The sequence below is a fragment of the Periplaneta americana genome, chromosome 2 (assembly GCF_040183065.1).
Source record: "Periplaneta americana isolate PAMFEO1 chromosome 2, P.americana_PAMFEO1_priV1, whole genome shotgun sequence".
Taxonomy (NCBI): domain Eukaryota; kingdom Metazoa; phylum Arthropoda; class Insecta; order Blattodea; family Blattidae; genus Periplaneta; species Periplaneta americana.
Window position 1 is genome coordinate 124295998 of NC_091118.1, and position 21026 is coordinate 124317023.

Below are 21026 nucleotides of genomic sequence, written 5' to 3' on the forward strand. Positions count from 1 at the left end.
CAGGTGAATTTGAATATTGGATTCACATAGTTTGCAAATCTGCTTAATAATGAAAACACATTTGACCTTTTGTACACGTAAATTTGATTTTTATAGCCAATACAGTACCTTAAATATTGAGCCGTGCACGTCGGCTCTATCGCTCGGACAGCTTGGTTCGACCGCACGGGCAACTCTTTGGACCCCAGCGCTACCTCTAGTATTATGGCATTTCCTGTATCTTTTCTCCTATTTGGCAGCAATGAATCATGGGTAGACAAGAGAGGGAACAAATTAGAGGTTTCCTAGGTAGCTTAATCGGACCGGATGAACACATTGAAACCTGCCTCGGCCTAGTCATGTTGCTAATTTGCGTTCAGTGATAGTTTTCAACAACACTCGGGAACCTGCCTCGGCCTAGTGATGTAGCTAAAATACATTCGGTCATAGTTATCATTCAATACTTGCAAATCTGGCTTGCGTTAGACATGTAACTAATATTTATGTTCTGTGATAGTTATGGTTATACTTGGAAACCTGTTTCGGCCTAGATATGAAGTCAAGTTACGTTCTGGAATTTAGTGTTGTGATAGACTCGGCAACTTGTCGTCATGTAAAGACGTGAACATTAGACTCGGGAATTGGTCTTCTGCTTGGAAGTGTAGATAGGTTATTCTCGAGGATTTGGGTTATGTGGAAAGGGTATTGTGCAGCGGAAATTAGTGATGAAATTGTACGAAAGTTTCGAGTCACATGTTCCTTATGATGAACTGTTCTAGAAGGTTTCAGGTCATAGTGATGTGTATTGAGTATTAACAGAGATTCGTCAAAGTATTGACTGGCTGTTTTCTAAATTATTTGCCATATTTTCCTCCTCTCACCACTCTACGCTATACTTGTGATTATTAAATATTGTATAATATGTGCTTATAGATAGTTACTGGCCGAATTAAGATTGTATATGGCTTTGTGCCGGAAGTAGGGTAATAGAACAGATTGTATAAGTCGGCGGGCATTAAGTATTAGTATTATTATTAATTTATTTTATTATTGTTATATATCTTTCATCATGCATGCCTTCGTTACTCCATGTTAGTAATCTCATTGTACATGTCTGTAATTATTTTATATATTCAGTTAATTATATATTATATTGTTTAATGTACAGTATTGATTATTCCTACGCTTCCACTACTCAACTCGGACAAATCCAATTTACCTTTAATATATGAGTTAGTAGCCGTAAACAAACAAACATCCCGTCGCAATATGTACGCTGACATCTCTTCAGTGTCTCTATCATATACACATTTTTATCATGAAGATATTCCTTATTTTATAATTCCTTCTAATATCACTATTATTGTTTTTGTTATTCAAATAAAATTATGTAAGAATATATCACAAGATCATAACATGCAATAAATAATAGTCCTTACTTAGAAATAGATATAGGACATAGCCCATAAAGTGTTCTTCGAAAGTAACAGCCACAGTAACGTAATAAAATACATTGGAATACTCGAATACTAAGAGATAAAGTAATACTAACCACTTTTCGAGCTATCATAATTATGTATAAAACAGATCAACAACAACATGCTAGGTAGGCATATCTGTATTCGGCTCGTTAACGATTTAACAGAAATGCAATAAAAATATATCACAATACATTCACTGGCATCGCAGGTAAAACAAAACTTGAAACAGAAATAACATTTCTTCTGGCCGCGAAACCAGTTGGCCCGGGTTCGAATCCCGGTCAAGTTATCTGGTTGAGGTTTCTTTTCGGGGTTTTCCCTCAACTTAATATGACCAAATATTGGGTAACTTTCGGTGCTGGACCCCGGGTTCATTTCACCGGCATTATCACTTTCATCTCATCGAGACGCTAAATAACCTAAGATTTTGATAAAGCGTCGTAAAATAACCTAGTAAAAAAATATTCCGCACGGCCTGGTCCAGAATACGGTCCTTAGTTATAAGCAGGCTTCGAGACTTCGGACCCAATAGAGCAGTTCAGTGGGAAATCCGCATAACGGCGTACTGAGTATAGTGGTAAAGCGTACAGTGGGTGGGGGTACTGTAGAATGAATGCCAACAAATACGCAAAGGAAAACGCTCTGGATTTGAAGGTTCTGACGAATAATTTGGTTTTCATACAAACTGTGTCTAAAACTATTACACGGTTAGAGAAGTGAGAGCAAGAGATGCCGGAAGCCCTCAAATTAATTTAGAAAATGATGCAGAGAATTAATGAGACATCAAGTACACCGGTTACTGAACGTGTAAAACAGAAGTGTAAATCAGTTTTATGAAAAAATACCGAATATGGAAGATTGTGTAACATAAACAGCAAATTAGTGGACATAGAGTCACCCGAGAATAAAGGACTGTCTCTTAGAGACTGCAATGATGTTAGGTTTTTTTGTTTTGCTCCTATCACGTCATACGACGTAGAGCGTAGCTTTCTACAGTACAAACTTTGGCAGATAACGGAAAAATATTTACGTTTGAGACACTAAAAATGCATCTTGTAGTAGGTACATTGCAATTCGGTACTGTAACTGCACTTCCAAAAGACGACAAATAGGATAAATGAAAAAAATTAAAATTGCTACCAGCTTATTTCCACCATTAACACTGTGTATAATTAAATACAAATCTTATAAAAGACAGGAGAATAAATGCTTTTCACATTCTTTTGACATTATCATATGTGTGTTTCCCCATTCTACCGTACTCTACTCTTAAATACAGTACCAACGTTGTTACCTCAACACATCTCTATCTACCTGCAGCGAGTCAACAACCTATAGTGCATGCACAGTAAACTTATTGTATCGGGTCCAAAGTCTCGAAGCCTGGCAATGATGTTAGGTTTTTCGTTTTGCTCCTATCACGTTATGAGACGTAGAGCGCAGCTTTCAACAGTACAAACTTTGTTTGACAGATAACCGAAAAAGATTTACGTTTGAAACTCTGAGAATGTAGTATATTGCAATTCGGTACTGTAACTGCACTTTCTAAAGACGACCAATAGGATAAGTTAAAATTGCTACATGTTTATTTCCACCATTATCACTGTGTATAATTAAACACAAATGCTTATAAAAGACAGGAGAATAAAGGCTTTTCACATTCTTTGTCATTGTGTAATGTATATTTACTTTCAGAATGTATATACCTATGTGTGTGTTTCCCCATACTACCGTACTCTACTCTAAATACCAACGTTGTTACCTCAACACATCTCTATCTACCTGCAGCGAGTCAACAACCTATAGTACAAGCACAGTAAACTTATTGTATCGGGTCCCAAGTCTCGAAGCCTAGTTATAAGGTCAATATAGCGCACGACACAGAACATTCGCAGGACGAGGGGGATTATGGTGGTTTTAATAACTATTTCCAATTCGGGAACTATTTTTAAACGTCACATGTGTTCGCGTGAGTACGTGATATATGACTCGGCGCGATTTCTCTATTCTGTCGTCTTGACGTTGTGTTCCTGTTTATAGTGTAGCAATTGATTTAAATAAACAGCACAATTAGTATTTGAAGGAGCGTATGCTGTAGAGTTTAGTCTGTTGTCAGAAACAGACAAGAGAACAAACAGAAGAGACAGCAAATTTGTGTATGTGCTCAACTGCGCCGCCCTGCCGAAGACAGGAAGTCCTTCATATTTCTAACTTGTTTAGTGTAACATTCCCTCTCTGCATATAATTATTAGCAGTGGAAGACTTTACCTCCTAGGGAAAAGGAATAGCAAATACCCCTAAGACCCTCCCTCAAACATTACAGTTTTCTCAGTAATCACTAATTCCTTGTGAGATCCGGGCATTTACATAAGAGCAGCAGCTAACAGCGCCGGAGCTTGTAAATTATTGTGGATTTATGTACGAGACAAAGAGACATAGACCGTACGCATTGGCTCAGTTATACAACTTAAGTTGCATTATGTAGAATATCTTACAACGCTCGTCAAATACAAAATCGGGGGATGGTTAATATAATTATATGTAAAGACTCTCAGAATATAAAATCTCTTAGAGACAGTTAAAAATTAATGCCTTCACGTCCTATCAGACACTTAATGAGAAAAATCTTGCATTTTTCAATCATAAGGAAGGAGGAAGAGAATGTTAATGCAAAGAGAGCTCTCAAAATTATCCTTAATTACCAGTTTTTTAAATGAAGGTCTAAATACAATGTTCTTCATAACTGCAACTACTGACGGACGGTCTATATTACCGGTTCTTCTATATCGTCGTTGTTCCTACAATAACTTCTATGTGCAAAATATACAGTTTTTAGTAGGAAGAGAAAACACATTTATTCATCCTCTGGCAGCCGTACATAGGAGACTGTGAATTCTTACATTTTCGAAACAAAGAAATATAATTACATATGGGAGATTTCATTATTTGCTGTATCACTATTTAAGTTATTTAATAGAGCAAAAATCTGAAAATCGATAAATATGTTACATAGGAGTTATTACAGGAACAACGAAGATATGGTTGTCAAACTTGGACTCTGACTTTGAGAGAGGAACAGAGATTAAGGGAGTTCGAGAATAAGGTGCTTAGGAAAACATTTGGGGCTAAGAGGGGTGAAATTACACGAGAAAGTTACACAACGCAGAACTGCACGCATCTAACATTAAATCCAGACGTTTGAGGTGGGTAGGGCACGTATTGGCGAATCTAGAAATGTATATAGAGTGTTAGTTGGAAGACCGAGGGGAAAAGACCTTTGGGGAGGCCAAGGCGTAGATGGGAGAATAATATTAAAATATATTCGAAGGAGATGGGATATATGTCTCTGGATAGGGACCGATGGCGGGCTTATGTGAGGGCGACAATGAACCTCCAAGTTCCTTAAAAGCCATTTGTAAGTAAGTAACAGAATTTTTTAACGTTGTCCACTAAAATTTATCGTTATAACATTCTGAAGACAGTTGATATATTATGTACGATCTTGTGATATAATGCACTTAATGGAAGAAGCTTTGTGCCAATAGTCGAAGAGCGAATACTAATGATAATCATACACAGTAGGACTAATTATTACTTCAAGTTGTGAAGGGTCTTATGTCTTTGTGATAGGTAAACTAGTCAACATTGTTATAAAATAGAAATAAACACCATAAAACCATTTTTCGAATCATTTTAAACTCTTCGTCAGTCCTATTCACATTTCTTTTTCAGTTTGCCACTGTATGAGCTGATTTAACGGGAAAAATATGGCGGAAGTCTCGTCTTGGCAACACTGTAACTGAACAGTCACTGTATAGTCCGGGTCAGCTTTCTTCATACCCTACGGGTGAAACTTTTCCACCATTACTAGGCCTACATATGCTAGTGGATTGTGGTGATTTTCTAGTTTGCAGGTTGAACTTTCTTTTGCAAACTTCGTTTCGAATTTCGATACTGACAAATACTACAAATGGTAGTGATTTTGTAAATGTTATGTTGGCAGCTGAGACAGACGTTGTCGATACTGGAGTTCCATCAAATTAAAATTGTACTAGATTTCTGAGCCGGTTACTGGAAGCTAGTGAAATTTGAACATACTAATACAATTAATTAATATCAGTATGCATTAATATTAATACATAATAGTTATTTTGTGAGTTCCGTTGTGGTTATAATTCAAGACTATAGTCAGGTAAGTTTTCGGACTTGGTACTAATAATTTCATGTGATCAAACAAAATGCATTTTTAGGTTAGGTCTCGTGAATCAATTGTTTAGTCAAAGCAATGAATTTCATATTGTCAGACAAAATACCTAACATATTGATCCCTTTCACGTATAGTTTGTCTACGAAAATATGTTACAAATTATTTAATTATTTAGAATAACCTTCCAACATAAAGGTAAAGAATGTTATATTTACTCCTACAAATATAATTGCAAATTGTGCTTTTAATCATTTTGGGTTTATAGTTAAACCTGTAAATAGAGGATATCATTGGATAAATCCTGCTATGATAGCAAACACTGCTCCCATTGATAAGACATAATGGAAGTGAGCTACTGTGATATCTGGTAACAGTTGGCAACACTGACAAGACGGCAATATTTGCTGTTTAGGAACAGTTCTTACGTGAGCCTCACTATAGTTGAGTTAGCTTCCGTGTGATATCTGATTGAAAATAATTTACTATCGGATCAAACAGTTCATAGCAAGTTAAAATACTTTCTTGTGGTAATGTTAAATGCACTGCTCGCAAGCTACTATATTACAATACATTTTTAATACACTTACCTAGTGGTAAAAGATCTATTTTTGAGAATGGCCGTCTTGAAAAGCTTTTATACTTTAAGTGCATCTGCACACTGTCTAAATCAATTGAATAATACATTTAAATCTGAATTAAATTTATCCAATAATTTAAGACAAAAGGCTATACACAACTATAAATTAATGCTAAATGTCACTAAAATATTCGATTAACAGGGATGATAAAACTGAGATTTCCGTAAAAACATCGAAATCGATCTTCTAACATTAAAACACAATATAGGCCTAATGAACGAGTAATCTGTTGGCAGAATACTCTTCTGAATTCAACCACTCGCTTCACTGATTATAAGGGTTAACAGGGAAGTAGTAAGGGTGAGCAGGATGAAAACTGGAATCACTTTATATCGAAAAAGAGAGGAAAAAGTTGTTGGTATACTTTCCTCACTTTTTCTCTCCCACCCTCGTTCTTGTTGTTGATGGTACCACCATCTGCTGTTGACAGACTGCAGAAGATGAAGGTTCGATTAGCAAGCTGAGTCTCTAATGTTCTAGCAACTGTCCATCTTCGAACTGAGTGGTGCCAGAGTCGACTGACGTGAGTAACGTGTGGTATAAGCGAGGTGTACGAATACGCACAGGCTTAGAAACTTGATACAGCAGCTGTTTGCCAAATAATTTGACAATGTGCTATTGTACTGAGTGAAGTCTTAAATTTTGTAAAATATTTTGTGTAACAAAACTGAACTGCGCCCGAGCACGCGAGCTTCTGCTCTTTGGGGCTGCAATGCCTAATGTTGTGAAATATACCTAATGTATTAAATAAAATAAATGTCAAAAGAAATAATCATTCGAAGTTATTGAGAATAAGTCGGCGAATCTAGTCCGAATTTCCGACCGAAGAGATAAAGAACGAAACTTATGTATAATTTATTTTAGTAACAGATTTCATGTTTAGTTACCCTTATTTCCTTTCTTACTCTCTTTGTCTCTTCCATCCCTTCTTCTTTTTTCCTTTCTTCTTTTCTTTTTTATTCCTTCCTTCCTTCTTTCCATTCTTCCTCCATTTTCCTTCCTTTCTTCTTTCTTTCTTCTTAAATTTCTTCCTTGCTTCCCTTGTTCCTTTTTTCCTTTTTCCCCTCCCATCGTTTCTTTCTCTTTTTGTTTCTCTTTTCCCTTCTTTCCCTTTTTCTTTCTTCCTTCTTTTTTTCATTCCTTCCTCCCTACCGTCCTTTCTTCTTTACATTTTTCCTCCATTTTCCTTCCTTTCTTCTTTCTTTCTTAAATTTCTTCCTTCATTCCCTTGTTCTCTTTTTCCCTTTCTCCTCTCCCATTGTTTCTTTTTCTTTTTGCTTCTCCTTTCCCGTCTTTCTCTTTTTCTTTCTTCCTTTCTTTTTTCATTCCTTCCTCCCTTCCTTCTTTCCATTCTACCTTCATCTTCCTTCCTTTCTTCTTTCTTTCTTCTTAATTTCTTCCTTGCTTCCCTTGTTCCTTTTTTTTCCTTTCTCCCCTCCCATCGTTTCTTTCTCTCCTTGTATCTCCTTTCCCTTCTTTCTCTTTTTCTTTCTTCCTTTCTTTTTCCATTCCTTCCTCCCTTTCGTCCTTTCTTCTTTCTATTTTTCCTCCATTTTCCTTCCTTTCTTCTTAAATTTCTTCCTTCCTTCCCTTGTTCTTTTTTTCCCTTTCTCCTCTCCCATTGTTTCTTATCTTTTTGTTTCTCCTTTCTCTTTCTTTCTCTTTTCTTTCTTAATTTCTTTCTCACTTCTTTCTTTCCTTTCTTCATTCCATTTTCCTTCCTTTCTTCTTTCCATTTTCCTTTAATTTTCGTTCCTTTCTTTTTTCTTTTTCCTTCCTTTGTTCCTTTCTCTCTCTCCCGTTCCTTCTCCCTTTCTTTCTCTCTTTCTTTCCTTCTTTCTTTCCTTTATCCCTTCCTTAATTTCTTCCTTAATCTCTTTTTCATTTGTTCCTTTTTTCCTTCTTTTGTCCCTTTGTTGCTTTCTTCCTTCATTTGTTCCTTTCTTCCTTCCTTCATTTGTTCCTTTCTTCCTTCAATTTTTCCTTCTTTTCTTTCTTCTTATGTTTGTTCCTTTCTTCCTATGTTCTTTCTTCCTTCCTTTGTTCCACTTTTTCCCTTTAATTCCTTTATTTCTTTTTTTCGTTCTCCTTTCGTTTCTTCATTCCGCCTTTTCATTTCTCCTTTCTTTGTTCTTCCGTTTTTCTTCCTTTCATCCTATTTCCCTGCCTTTGTCCCATTCTTCTTATTTTGGTTTCTCTCTCTCTTCCTTTTTTGTTCCTTTCATTTTCTCTTCCTTTGTTTTTCCTTTCTTCTTATCTTTGTTCCTTTCTTCCTATTTTCTGTCTTTCTTACTTCCTTTGTTCCATTTTTCTGTTTATTTCCTTTATTTCTTTGTTCGGTTCTCCCTTACTTTCTTTACGTGTTCCTCTGTTAAATTCTCTCTGTTTCTCGATTAATTGCTGCAGTAAGAAGGTTTTGTAACCACAAGACCTCCATTTTCTTAACCCCTCTACTCTTCCAGTAATATCGTTTCTAATAATGGTTTTGACCATTCTGTTAATATTAGACCTATGGAATAGGCCTACACCTTACATACAGTATTCAGTAGACATATCCATTGATAGTTTTCACGTTTTGATTGACTTTATCAACAGTAATCTCACTAGAGGTTTTAATTTATCTAGAGAAAAGCAAAACTCGAGTGGGATTTAATTGACTATTACACGATTGGAAGAAAATATATAAAGAGTGGAAGTAAAGAAGTACTCCAACAGAATAAAATATTAACTGACTTATGAAAATACAACTGTCTTCAAATGTATTATTGTACCATCTCAACACTACAAATATTTCGCTAGATGGCACTAGTGTGCTATGATTAGCTGTTTTCTTGTTATCAGTTGTGCCAACCATGAAATCTTCATTGAACTCTGTGGACGGTTACTACTCAAGAAGATTTTGTTGATTCAGTTTCATTTTTATTAAAACAATTGCTTTCCACTTCAATTATCCGGATCCCAGTAATTTACGTCACTTGACAGATGATTTTCAATAAATCTTAGTATTGAACAATCTCTGATACGTGATTATCATAATATCGTATAGCAGAAGCTATAACTTAACCTAAATAATATAAACAAGTATTAAAAAGTTTTAATTAGTTATGATGAAATAAACAAGAAAAGTTTCAATGAAGGACGATGAAATAAAATTGAGGACCGTTTTTGCAAAACTTGCTAACTGAAAAAAACTAAATTTTACAGGAGAAACAAAAAACTGAATGGAAACAAGTAGGTTATAGATGAAACCATCACACTTTGACACACTATAATGAAGAGAAATAATTCAATTTTACTAAGATAACTTTAACATCGTGTAGAGGCCTGCTTTATGTTAACGAATCCACCAAAATCTCAATTTTGCAAATTTTGCACTTAGCAAGTTTTGCAAAAACGGTCCTCAATTTTAAAAGGAACAATTATTTAAAGTACAATTTTTAAATTTGAATATTTTAGTGGTTGGTGGTTTAGTTGGTGTTATATTGTACGTGTGCGTAAAAGAAGTGGAACTCGTTGATGTACAGTAGTGGCAAAAAAAAAACCGACCGACCCTTGTAGCTGATTTCAGAGCATTGTTCACTCGAGAGCACGATAGACTGGTAACTAAGACTTTCGTGGTTCGAATCATGCCTGGGAAGGAAACTTTTTTTTTGTTCCTTATTCAAATTTATTCCCAATACTTTCTGATTGCAGCCATGTCATACCACTTAATTAACTTATCATTCCCTGAACATGACGTTTACCAGCAATCGAAAGGTATTGGGAATAAATTTGAATAAGGAACAAAAAAAAGTTTCCTTCCCAGGCAGGATTCGAACCACGAAAGTCTTAGTTACCTGTCTATCGTGCTCTGGGGGGAACAAGGCTCTGAAATCAGCTACAAGGGTCGGTCCGGTTTTTCTTGCCACTACTGTACATGGTTTATTCCTCAACTTATTCAGGACTTCCGAATGGTGCTCTTCATTTAGGCTATTTGTAAATAGGGTTTCAGGGAAGATTCATAGCTATGACCAGTGATCTTTATTAATTCTTGTTCTTGAATGCCTATGCGAGTCATATTTGAAATTGCTGTGCATCGACTGGAGTGGTTTGTAATTTTCTGTTTTTTTTTTTTTTTTTTTTTTTTTTTTGGCGTCCAGACCAGTGCAGTTTGAAATGTTGGCAAACAAAGAAATAAATTCTAGGGTAGTGATAAAAACAAACAAATACTAGGGAAACGATAAAATTAAACAAATGCTAGGGACGCGATAAAATTGTCCGATACGCAGCCACGATTGGTTGAAAGACGTCCTTTCATACAGTTTTATTGGTCAAAAGTAGTATGACGTAGTAAAAGTGTAATTGTCACTGAAATTCTCCATTCTTTAGGCTCATCTCATTTGTTCAACACATATCCCAGAGATCTAAGAATCTTCGTAAAAAAATTGGATGCACTTTTTTATTATTAATTTGCTATTGAGAGCGTCCTACTGTTGTTCTACTTAATGCTGAGTCGTTTTTTTTAATTACATAGGTTTTATATTACTGTTGTCGGTATAATGTCAAAATATAAACAAATGGTATTTAGAAAGTGTTAATGAATTAATTTTATAGGTAAGGACAATTTCAGTAGAAATATTGCACTATTTTATTTACGTAACTATAGTTAAATTTTCCAGTTCAAAATTATGAAGAAGAGAGTATTGAATTTATACTTGGTATTCACCCTATCAAATAAGTAAAGTCCTAGCATTAGATAGCCTACCTAACTTGAAGACCGATATTTAACCTTAAATTCGCAAAGTATCCTATAGGATACAACAGGTTAATAGGCTATATGCTATAATTTTAATAGAATACAAAAAAATTCATAGGAAAATTAAAATTTCACAATTGTATTGTACAACATATAAAATATGGACATTGCGATAGTTGTTTTCTTTACAGTCCGACACGGTTTAATAAACTTGTGTGAGAAATGAAGGTTTGCGAATTTAAGGTTTAAATAAATTTCAATCCGTTTTGATGGGCCTAAATATGTGCAATAAAGTAAGGGTTTTAATTAGGCAATTGCCGGTACCTCTTCAGTAGCAGAGAGTGAAAGGGAAGGAGAAAGCAGTTTATCATTCAGCGAAGTATGGTTTATTTGTTTGTCACCTACACTGAATAAAATCGTTAAACCCGTAAGGGTTTTATGCTCTTCTCCTGTTTCCCTCTACTTTGGAATGTTTATGAGGATATTCTATATACATGTATTTCACTAGAGATTTCTGCGCAAAAGTCTTTTAAGTAGGACAACCGAAACTTTCTTCCTGTATGCAAAGGAGAAAGAACTATTTTGAAATGTCTTGGGTTTAAAAAAGTACATAAATAAGTAAATACTATGATCACAAAAACTAACAGACGAGTATACGCTTGACAGCTTGTAAATTGGAGACTGATGATGACTCCAGAGTTGAATGAAATGCATTTCTTATACTGTAGCTGCCCGTCTCTCTCTGCCCAGTTATCTATCTTATTTTGCTTCTTGATGTCGCCTTTCGGTTTCTTCATGAAACGCTCACAGTAACATAGCCTATAACAACGTAACAACGACATTACACACAAGAAGAAGAACTGACCTAGTTTGATACGTTGTAACTTTACTGAAAGCAACTATCACTACTACGATCTATTTGAAGACATGATATATAAGTAGCTTATATATACATATGGGATAAAGTAAAATGTACGCGTATTTCAGAATAAATTATGTATCAGTAAATATTTAAACGCTCTATTTTATAGATTATAGATAGATTTGTAGATTTTATTTAATAATAACATATATAAACTTTACATTAAAATACCCCGAAAGAGCAAAGCTCGTGTTCGGGAACAGTTTCGTTACATAGATATACATACATTGTAGACAAAATACTTACTTACTTACAAATGGCTTTTAAGGAACCCGAAGGTTCATTGCCGCCCTCACATAAGCCCGCCAGCGGTCCCTATCCTGTGCAAGATTAATCCAGTCTCTATCATCATACCCCACCTCCCTCAAATCCATTTTAATATTATCCTCCCATCTACGTCTCGGCCTCCCTAAAGGTCTTTTTCCCTCCGGTCTCCCAACTAACACTCTATATGCATTTCTGGATTCGCCCATACGTGCTACATGCCCTGCCCATCTCAAACGTCTGGATTTAATGTTCCTAATTATGTCAGGTGAAGAATACAATGCGTGCAGTTATGTGTTGTGTAACTTTCTCCATTCTCCTGTAACTTCATCCCGCTTAGCCCCAAATATTTTCCTTAGCACCTTATTCTCAAACACCCTGAACCTATGTTCCTCTCTCAGAGTGAGAGTCCAAGTTTCACAACCATACAGAAGAACCGGTAATATAACTGTTTTATAAATTCTAACTTTCAGATTTTTGGACAGCAGACTGGATGATAAGAGCTTCTCAACCGAATAATAACACGCATTTCCCATATTTATTCTGCGTTTAATTTCCTCCCGAGTATCATTTATATTTGTTACTGTTGCTCCAAGATATTTGAATTTTTCCACCTCTTCGAAGGATAAATCTCCAATTTTTATATTTCCATTTCGTACAATATTCTGGTCACGAGACATAATCATATACTTTGTCTTTTCGGGATTTACTTCCAAACCGATCGCTCTACTTGCTTCAAGTAAAATTTCCGTGTTTTCCCTAATCGTTTGTGTATTTTCTCCTAATATATTCACGTCATCCGCATAGACAAGAAGCTGATGTAACCCGTTCAATTCCAAACCCTGCCTGTTATCCTGAACTTTCCTAATGGCATATTCTAGAGCGAAGTTAAAAAGTAAAGGTGATAGTGCATCTCCCTGCTTTAGCCCGCAGTGAATTGGAAAAGCATCAGATAGAAACTGACCTATACGGACTCTGCTGTATGTTTCACTGAGACACATTTAATTAATCGAACTAGTTTCTTGGGAATACCAAATTCAATAAGAATATCATATAATACTTCCCTCTTAACCGAGTCATACGCCTTTTTGAAATCTATGAATAACTGATGTGCTGTACCCTTATACTCCCATTTTTTCTCCATTATCTGTCGAATACAAAAAATCTGATCAATAGTCGATCTATTACGCCGAAAACCGCACTGATGATCCCCAATAATTTCATCTACGTACGGAGTTAATCTTCTCAAAAGAATATTGGACAAAATTTTGTACGACGTCAACAAAAGTGATATTCCTCGAAAGTTACCACAGTTGGTTTTGTCCCCTTTTTTAAAAATAGGTACAATTATGGACTCCTTCCATTGTTCTGGTACAATTTCCTTTTCCCAAATAGCAAGTACAAGTTTATAAATTTCGCTATATAATGCACTCCCACCCTCTTGTATTAATTCTGCTGGAATTTGATCGATACCTGGAGACTTGTACTTTTTCAGATTTTCTATCGCAATTTCGACTTCTGAAAGCGTGAGTTCGGGTATAAATGGCTCAGCAGTTTGTATTTCAATTCCGTCCCGATCATTTCTATTTGGCCTATGTACATTTAGTAGTTGCGCAAAATAGTTTTTCCATCTGTTTAGGATTGATGGAGAGTCTGCAAGCAAGTCACCATTCTCATCCTTGATCACGTTTACCCTTGGCTGATATCCGTTCTTAAATTCCTTTATACCCTTATATAAATCTCGAATGTTTTTATTCTTACTATTTGTTTCTACCTCATTCAGTTTTTCCTTCAAGTAACCTCTCTTTTTATTCCTAAGTGTACGACTTGCTTCCCGTCTTTCATTGAAATAATTATCTCTCTTCTCCTCAACTGGATCCTGTAAGAATTTCAATTTTGCCTGTTTCCTTCTTTCTACTACCATGCAACAATCTTCATCAAACCACGGTTTCTTTTTCTTAGTTTCATAATAACCTATGCTCTGCTCAGCTGCAATTTTGATACTATCTCTGATATTTTTCCACACGCTATTAACATCTAATTCTTTCTCAACTTCGTCGGAACTTTCTAAAGTGGCAAACCTATTCGAAATTTCGACCTGATAATTTTGCTTAGCTTCCTCGTCCTTTAATTTCAAAATATTGAATTTAGTAATATTAACTTGTTGCTCTACTCGCTTGGCTACTGATAATCTTTCTCTTAATTCTCCAATCACCAAATAATGGTCAGAATTATAGTCTGCACCCCTGAAAGTTCGAATATCTACTATACTAGTATGTATCCGTTTATCTATCAAGATGTGATCTATTTGGTTGTGTGTCAATCCATCTGGAGAAGTCCAAGTATATTTATGTATATCCTTATGGGGGAATGTTGTACTTTTGACAATTAAATTTTTCGATGTGGCAAAGTTGACTAATCTAACTCCATTGTCACTGCTAATTGCGTGTAGGCTCTCTTTTCCAATAGTTGGTCTAAAAATATCCTCCCGTCCTACTTTAGCATTGAAATCCCCCAATAAAATTTTCATGTGATATCTAGGGAACTGATCAAAAGTATGTTCCAATTCCTCATAGAAGCTATTCTTTATTTGGTCGTCTTTCTCTTCTGTAGGGGCGTGAGCATTTATAACTATGATGTCGCACCATCTACCCTTAAGTACTAAATATGATAACCTGTCACTGTTAAATTCGACCTTTTTTACTGCTGATTTTATTCTTTTATGAACAAGGAATCCTGTTCCTAATTGGTGATTACTGTTTCCTTCCCCATAATACAACAAGTAATCTCCTATTTGTGATATGCCATTCCCATCTAACCTAACCTCTTGTACTCCTACGAAGTCTATTCTATATCTAGCTAGTTCTTTTGCTACTAATGTTACCCCTCCTGTTCTATAAAGACTAGTTACGTTCCAAGTGCCAAATCTCAAATCCTTATTCCTTTGCTGTGGTCGTGCCAGAGAATCAGTCCTATTCCGAGGCTTATTATAGGGATACGTAACAAGCTGTTTTTTTACGGTGATGGGTTGTTAGCCCTTCGCCCAACCCCCAAGCTGGAGGACCACCCCTTATCGGCTGTCCACGACTGCTTATTCAATATATTCGCAGCTACCCTCCATATCTGGAGGCCGTCTCCTCTATCCGCATCCTGAGGACGCGCCATGCCGTGGTGATAGGGACAAAAAGCTCACATAGAGATGATAATAAAATTAGTAAATAATAATACTAGTAATAACTGAGTGAAAAAAGAGACGATGTTTAGATTGATGGATTAATATTAAATTATTATTAGTAGTGTAATTAGTGCAGGTCATGTTGATATAGTAACCAAGATAAAATATAAAAATAAATACATTTAGGATAGAAATAAACTTGTTTTACAATACATGGTACATAATATATATACAGATAAGTCTGTTATATAAATTTTTTAATTCTGGATCTGAAAATTTCATTGCTTAAAATAGTCAATTCTGGACGAAATTTTATTATCGAATTATATAGCCGTGGACCATAATTTGTACTGTGTAGTAAAGCAGCAGATGTGAAACATTTAGGTTCAACTAATTTAAGAATTTCATTTTGTCTTGTATTATGAAGCATGTGGCTGAGCTACAAATTTCATTCTATTTTTATGATAGAATTTCATTACAGAGTATTTATAAATTTGGTCAATTCTAAAAACATTCAATTCGGAATTTATCAAATTTGTTGGATAATCCAGTCGCCTTTTCAAACAAATTTTGATTATACGTTTTTGCAACATAATTAGAGGAAAAAGAGCAGTTTTTGTAATGCCTCCCCATCCAGTTATACCATATTGGATAACAGATTCAACTATAGCCAAATAAACCAAACGTAATACATGAGTAGGCAAGTAATGGCGAAGGTTTACAAATTTGTAAATTGTTTTACGTATCCTGTTACATAAAAAGGTGATTTGTCTATCCCATTCCAAGTGCTGATCAAATAATTCTCAGGTATTTCACATCTACAGATTCTTTCAGGCAAGGGGGAATTTAATACTCGCGTTTTATTTCTCTTTCACTAAATTGTTTAATATATTTGTCTATGACTTTAGAAGATGCTTCTGTCATTTTTCATGGCCTAATTTGACGTTTTAATGTCCCGTAAAGGACTTTTAATGACGATAAAAATCTTTAGTATGATATTGTAACGAAAGTAAAACTGAAATTTATACACAGTATACTTATACTTGTCGCTCTTCAATACGTCAAAGGGGGAAGCAGATGCTACACTATTACTGACAATAAAAAATTAAACTTCGAAAAAATGTAATATTCACTAACTTATTTTAAACAAAATATAATTCATACAAACTGTATTAAACAAAATATTTCCAATTTCGAACGTTGTTCACTATCTATTTGGAATAGACTATAATGCCTCGGATCCATCTGTTATATTGTATTGGTTCCTTTTCAAGTAAACATGCAACACTCAAATTAATTGAAATGTGCATTTCTTTCTTTATATCTACAATATTTATCAAGGAGGGATTAACAGTTGTCCATCATAAAAATCGTCAAATGGAATAATATAATTAATGCAAAATGTAGGCATCTCATTTTATTTAATAATAAATATTATTATAATAATAGTAAAATCATAGAATGCTAAATTAATTCTCTTAGCAACGACTGATCACAAACAAAGACCTAAGTGAAATACAGAATCAATAAAATTATTCAAAATTACTTAGACTATTACACTTTTACTACGTCACACTACTTTTGACCAATAAAACGGTACGAAAGGACGTCTTTCAAACAATCATAGCTGCTTATCGCACAATTTTATCGCGTCCCTAGCATTTGTTTAATTTTATCGCGTCCCTATAATTTGTTTATTTTTATCACTACCCTAGGATTTGTTTCTTTGTTTGCCAACATTTCAATCTGGACTGGTCTGGACGTCAAAAAACAGAAAATTACAAATCAATCCAGTCGATGCACAGCACTTTCAAATATGACTCGCATTGGCATTCAAGAACAAGAATTAATAAAGAGCACCATATATGAAGAGCATCATTCGGAAATCCTGAATAAGTTGAGGGATACACCATGTACATCAACGAGTTCACTTCTTTTACGCACACGTTCAATATAACATCAACTGAACCACCAACCACTAAAACATTCAAATTTGAAAATTGTACTTTCAATAATTGTTTCTTTTAAAATTATTCATTTTTATTTTTTATTTCATCATCGTTAATGAAAATGTTTCCTGTTTATTTCATCCCTAATTAAAACTTTTTAACACTTGTTTATATTACTTAGGTTATGTTTGTTATAGCTTCTGCTATATGATATTATGGATAGTCAAGTATCAGAGATTGTTTAATACTAAGGTTTATTGAAAATCATCTGTCAAGTGACGTTGATTACTGGGATCCGGATGATTGAACTGGAATGGAACTGAATCAACAAAGCCTTCTTGACTAGTAACCGTCCACAGAGTCCAATGAAGATTCCATAGTTGGCAGAACTGATAACAAGAAAACATAATCATAAAACACTACTCCCATCTAGCGTAATGTTGAGATGGTACAATAATACATTTGAATACAGTTGTATTTTCGTAAGCCAATTAATATTTTATTGTATTGGAGTACTTTGTTACTTCTAATCTTTTTATACTTTCTTCCAATCGTGTAATAGTCAATTAAATCCCACTCGAGTTTTGATTTTCTCTAGATAAATCAAAACCTCTACTGAGATTACTGTTGATAAAACATCTTGCAAAGAGAAAGGTAAAACTGTTTTTGGAAATATCTAAAAATAGGAAAAATTTAGTTATCTAGTTCTTACATTCAGGTGGCGATATTATTGTAACTTCGGAGATCATTATCTAACCCCGGTATAAACTGTAATGTGGCCTGTTTGGTCGTCGAGTAGTGGAAGTCAGAAAACCTTGCTTTAAGAAAATAGGAATTTGAGTTCGTTAAATTAAAAACAATAAAATTTTACTAACAATGCTCATTACTTTCGATTATTGCTCCTGATATAATTATGTAACTGAGCAAACGCATGGCTGATTGTCGAAGTGCAGTAGCGGTACCAGACTTACATTAGGGCTATTCCAAATGAAATCGATAAGTAAAATACCTCGCATTTTTTATACTCTAATTTTTTCCCTATTTATACAAGGTGCTGAGGAGAGTGCATTTTCAAAAATATACTATCGAAAGTCAAACGGTTTTCGTATTATTGAGCGACAAATTTAGCGTCTTTTATAAAAACAAGCCTATTTCAGCGCTCAGAACTCTGGAACCATTTACTGCAGAACATTGAACGAGAGCTCATTTTGAAGCTGACATTTGGTAGGTTATATTAAGAAGTAATCCTTATTTTTATTGTACACAGAGAGACAGATAATCTGATTTTACTTACTTTTAGGCTTTTTGCTAATTTGTAAAAATGTAAAAAAAAAAATATTGAGAAAAAACCTTGCATTATTAAGAGGGATTCGGCATTGTTTGCTTAGTGGTACGCCAATAAGTTTCGAGGGTATTAAATAGATTATTTTCACACGCCTAGACTTGAACGGCGCAGTACCGCACGCACTGGCCGACAGCTGAAGATAAGCGAGCGTTGGGCGTCATTTTACTCCTGTGTTTACGAAAACCTGTGATAAAGCTAGCACAGCCATGACTGTTAGACGACACATCACGTGTTTATGTTTCCTGGCCTTGCTTACCTCGGCTAGCTCCCGCCTCACAGTCAGCTGGTTAGTTCACGCGCGTACTATTTATTTTCTTTATTTGATATTCTCAATACTTCTTATCAACGTGCCATTAGTAAAAAATGTGTGTTTATTTGTACTTTCAATGCGGAATCTAAGTATACATTTTTAAAATATTTTATCCTTGGCAAAGGCGTCTTAATGAGGAAAAATCTAAATTTCTCCATTTCCATAAAAAGTAAGAAAATCTGTTTATATGTCAATATAAACTTTAATTTCTCAGCATCAAAATAAACCACGATTTTGATCATTGGGTGAAAGGGTTTCGGAGCTACAACAGTTTAAATTTGCAAATTTTATGAAAATACGATAAATTTAAATACTATTTTTAATTTAAACACTATGACGTTCTGATCCCTCAAACTTTGCACAAAGCATTGTATCACAGTTCTCTACGTAAAAAAAGGTTTTATTTTATTTAGAAATTTTAAGGTCAATTTTCTCTATATTTCGGTCGATTTGAGATGGAATAGCTCATGAGTAGGCACAAAACGCGTGGCGAAATATAATTTTGTGTTCGAATTTCTAATTCGCTCTGTTGGTAGATGTATGTACAATAGACACTTCATTTGTCAGATTAATGCTTCTTCCTATGGAGAATACGATGACACTACTAACTCAGTGTCGATAATCTCTGACGTACACCACTTGGCGATCAAGCAGCCGATGTCATTCGCAACATGTTAAAATATCTGAATTGTTATAAATCTCGTGAAACACACGTTTAATCATTAGTAAATATTTGTTATGTCCACGACAGTAATTTTTTATTACTCTGATATAGGAATAAATTCGTATGAAAATAATAGAATTATATCTTTGAGTTAGAAATGTATTTTCTGGGTAGTATATTCTTTTCTCTGTCATCTACGGGTCATACTCAAAGCTTTCTTCTGTTCTTTCTATATTTCTCCTTCTCTTTCCTTCATTCCCTTCATTCTCCTTCGTATTCGCTCTGCTTTACCGCTTGTATTTCACTCCAGAGTAATAGCATAAAAGCTACACACAAGAACTAAGAATTTATGACATTTATTTTCTTTTCATGTTATTAAATGAGGTGAACAACACTTGAACTGATGTGACAAACAACGACGTAAAGTCACTAGCACGAAAGGAATCAAATTTCTTTACATACTGTCATAGTACTCAATGTCTTCTGAAATTCTTTTCACTTTGTATCATGCATAAAGTTGTCATGGATGTCGTTTGCTTCTTTATTCATCATTATGATAATTTTGTTCAAGAGAGCCGCAGTAACATAGTATAACATATTACCTCGATTATTTAACCCTACAATGCTATCATAAGTATTTTGATGTACAAGGCTGTTTCCGATCTCTGATAACGAATTTCAATGACGTCATGTGCGTCAGGACTCACACCGACAGTTGAATTGCGACGAGAGGTGACAGACCAGTCAGTAGTGAGTGATTTCATAATCAGAGTGCACGGTGTATCACAGTAGCAATGCCCAAGAAAATCGAGCCTTTTTGGGAGGGGTACATAATAAATAAATAAATAAATAAATAAATAATAAGTAAATAAATAAATAAATATGTATATATAAATACATAAATAAAATAAATAAATAAACAAACAAACAAATAAATACTTACAGCTCACCCGGTATTCCTCTATCAGCATCCTGAACTCAACTAAATTGTTACAACAACAGGGTTGTCAGATTCTGTCATCAGAAATCCGGGACAAATGATGATATTGCGTACCTTAACGTGACTACAAATATGAATTAATTACATCTGCAATACAACTGATTTATATATTTAACTAGACCTAATTAACAGACCCTAAAATTTTAACTTTGTTATATTTTTGCCAGACTATGAAATTTCATTTGAATTATTAATAGAATACGAACAAATAATGTCATATTATAGGGTGATCTATACAGGAAAAATACACAATAGCCTAATACAGTGTTTAAATCCCATGAATAATAAATCAACTTCCAAAGAGAGTAAAGAATGAAGATAGGCTACTAATACATACTATAATACTATCGACAGGAA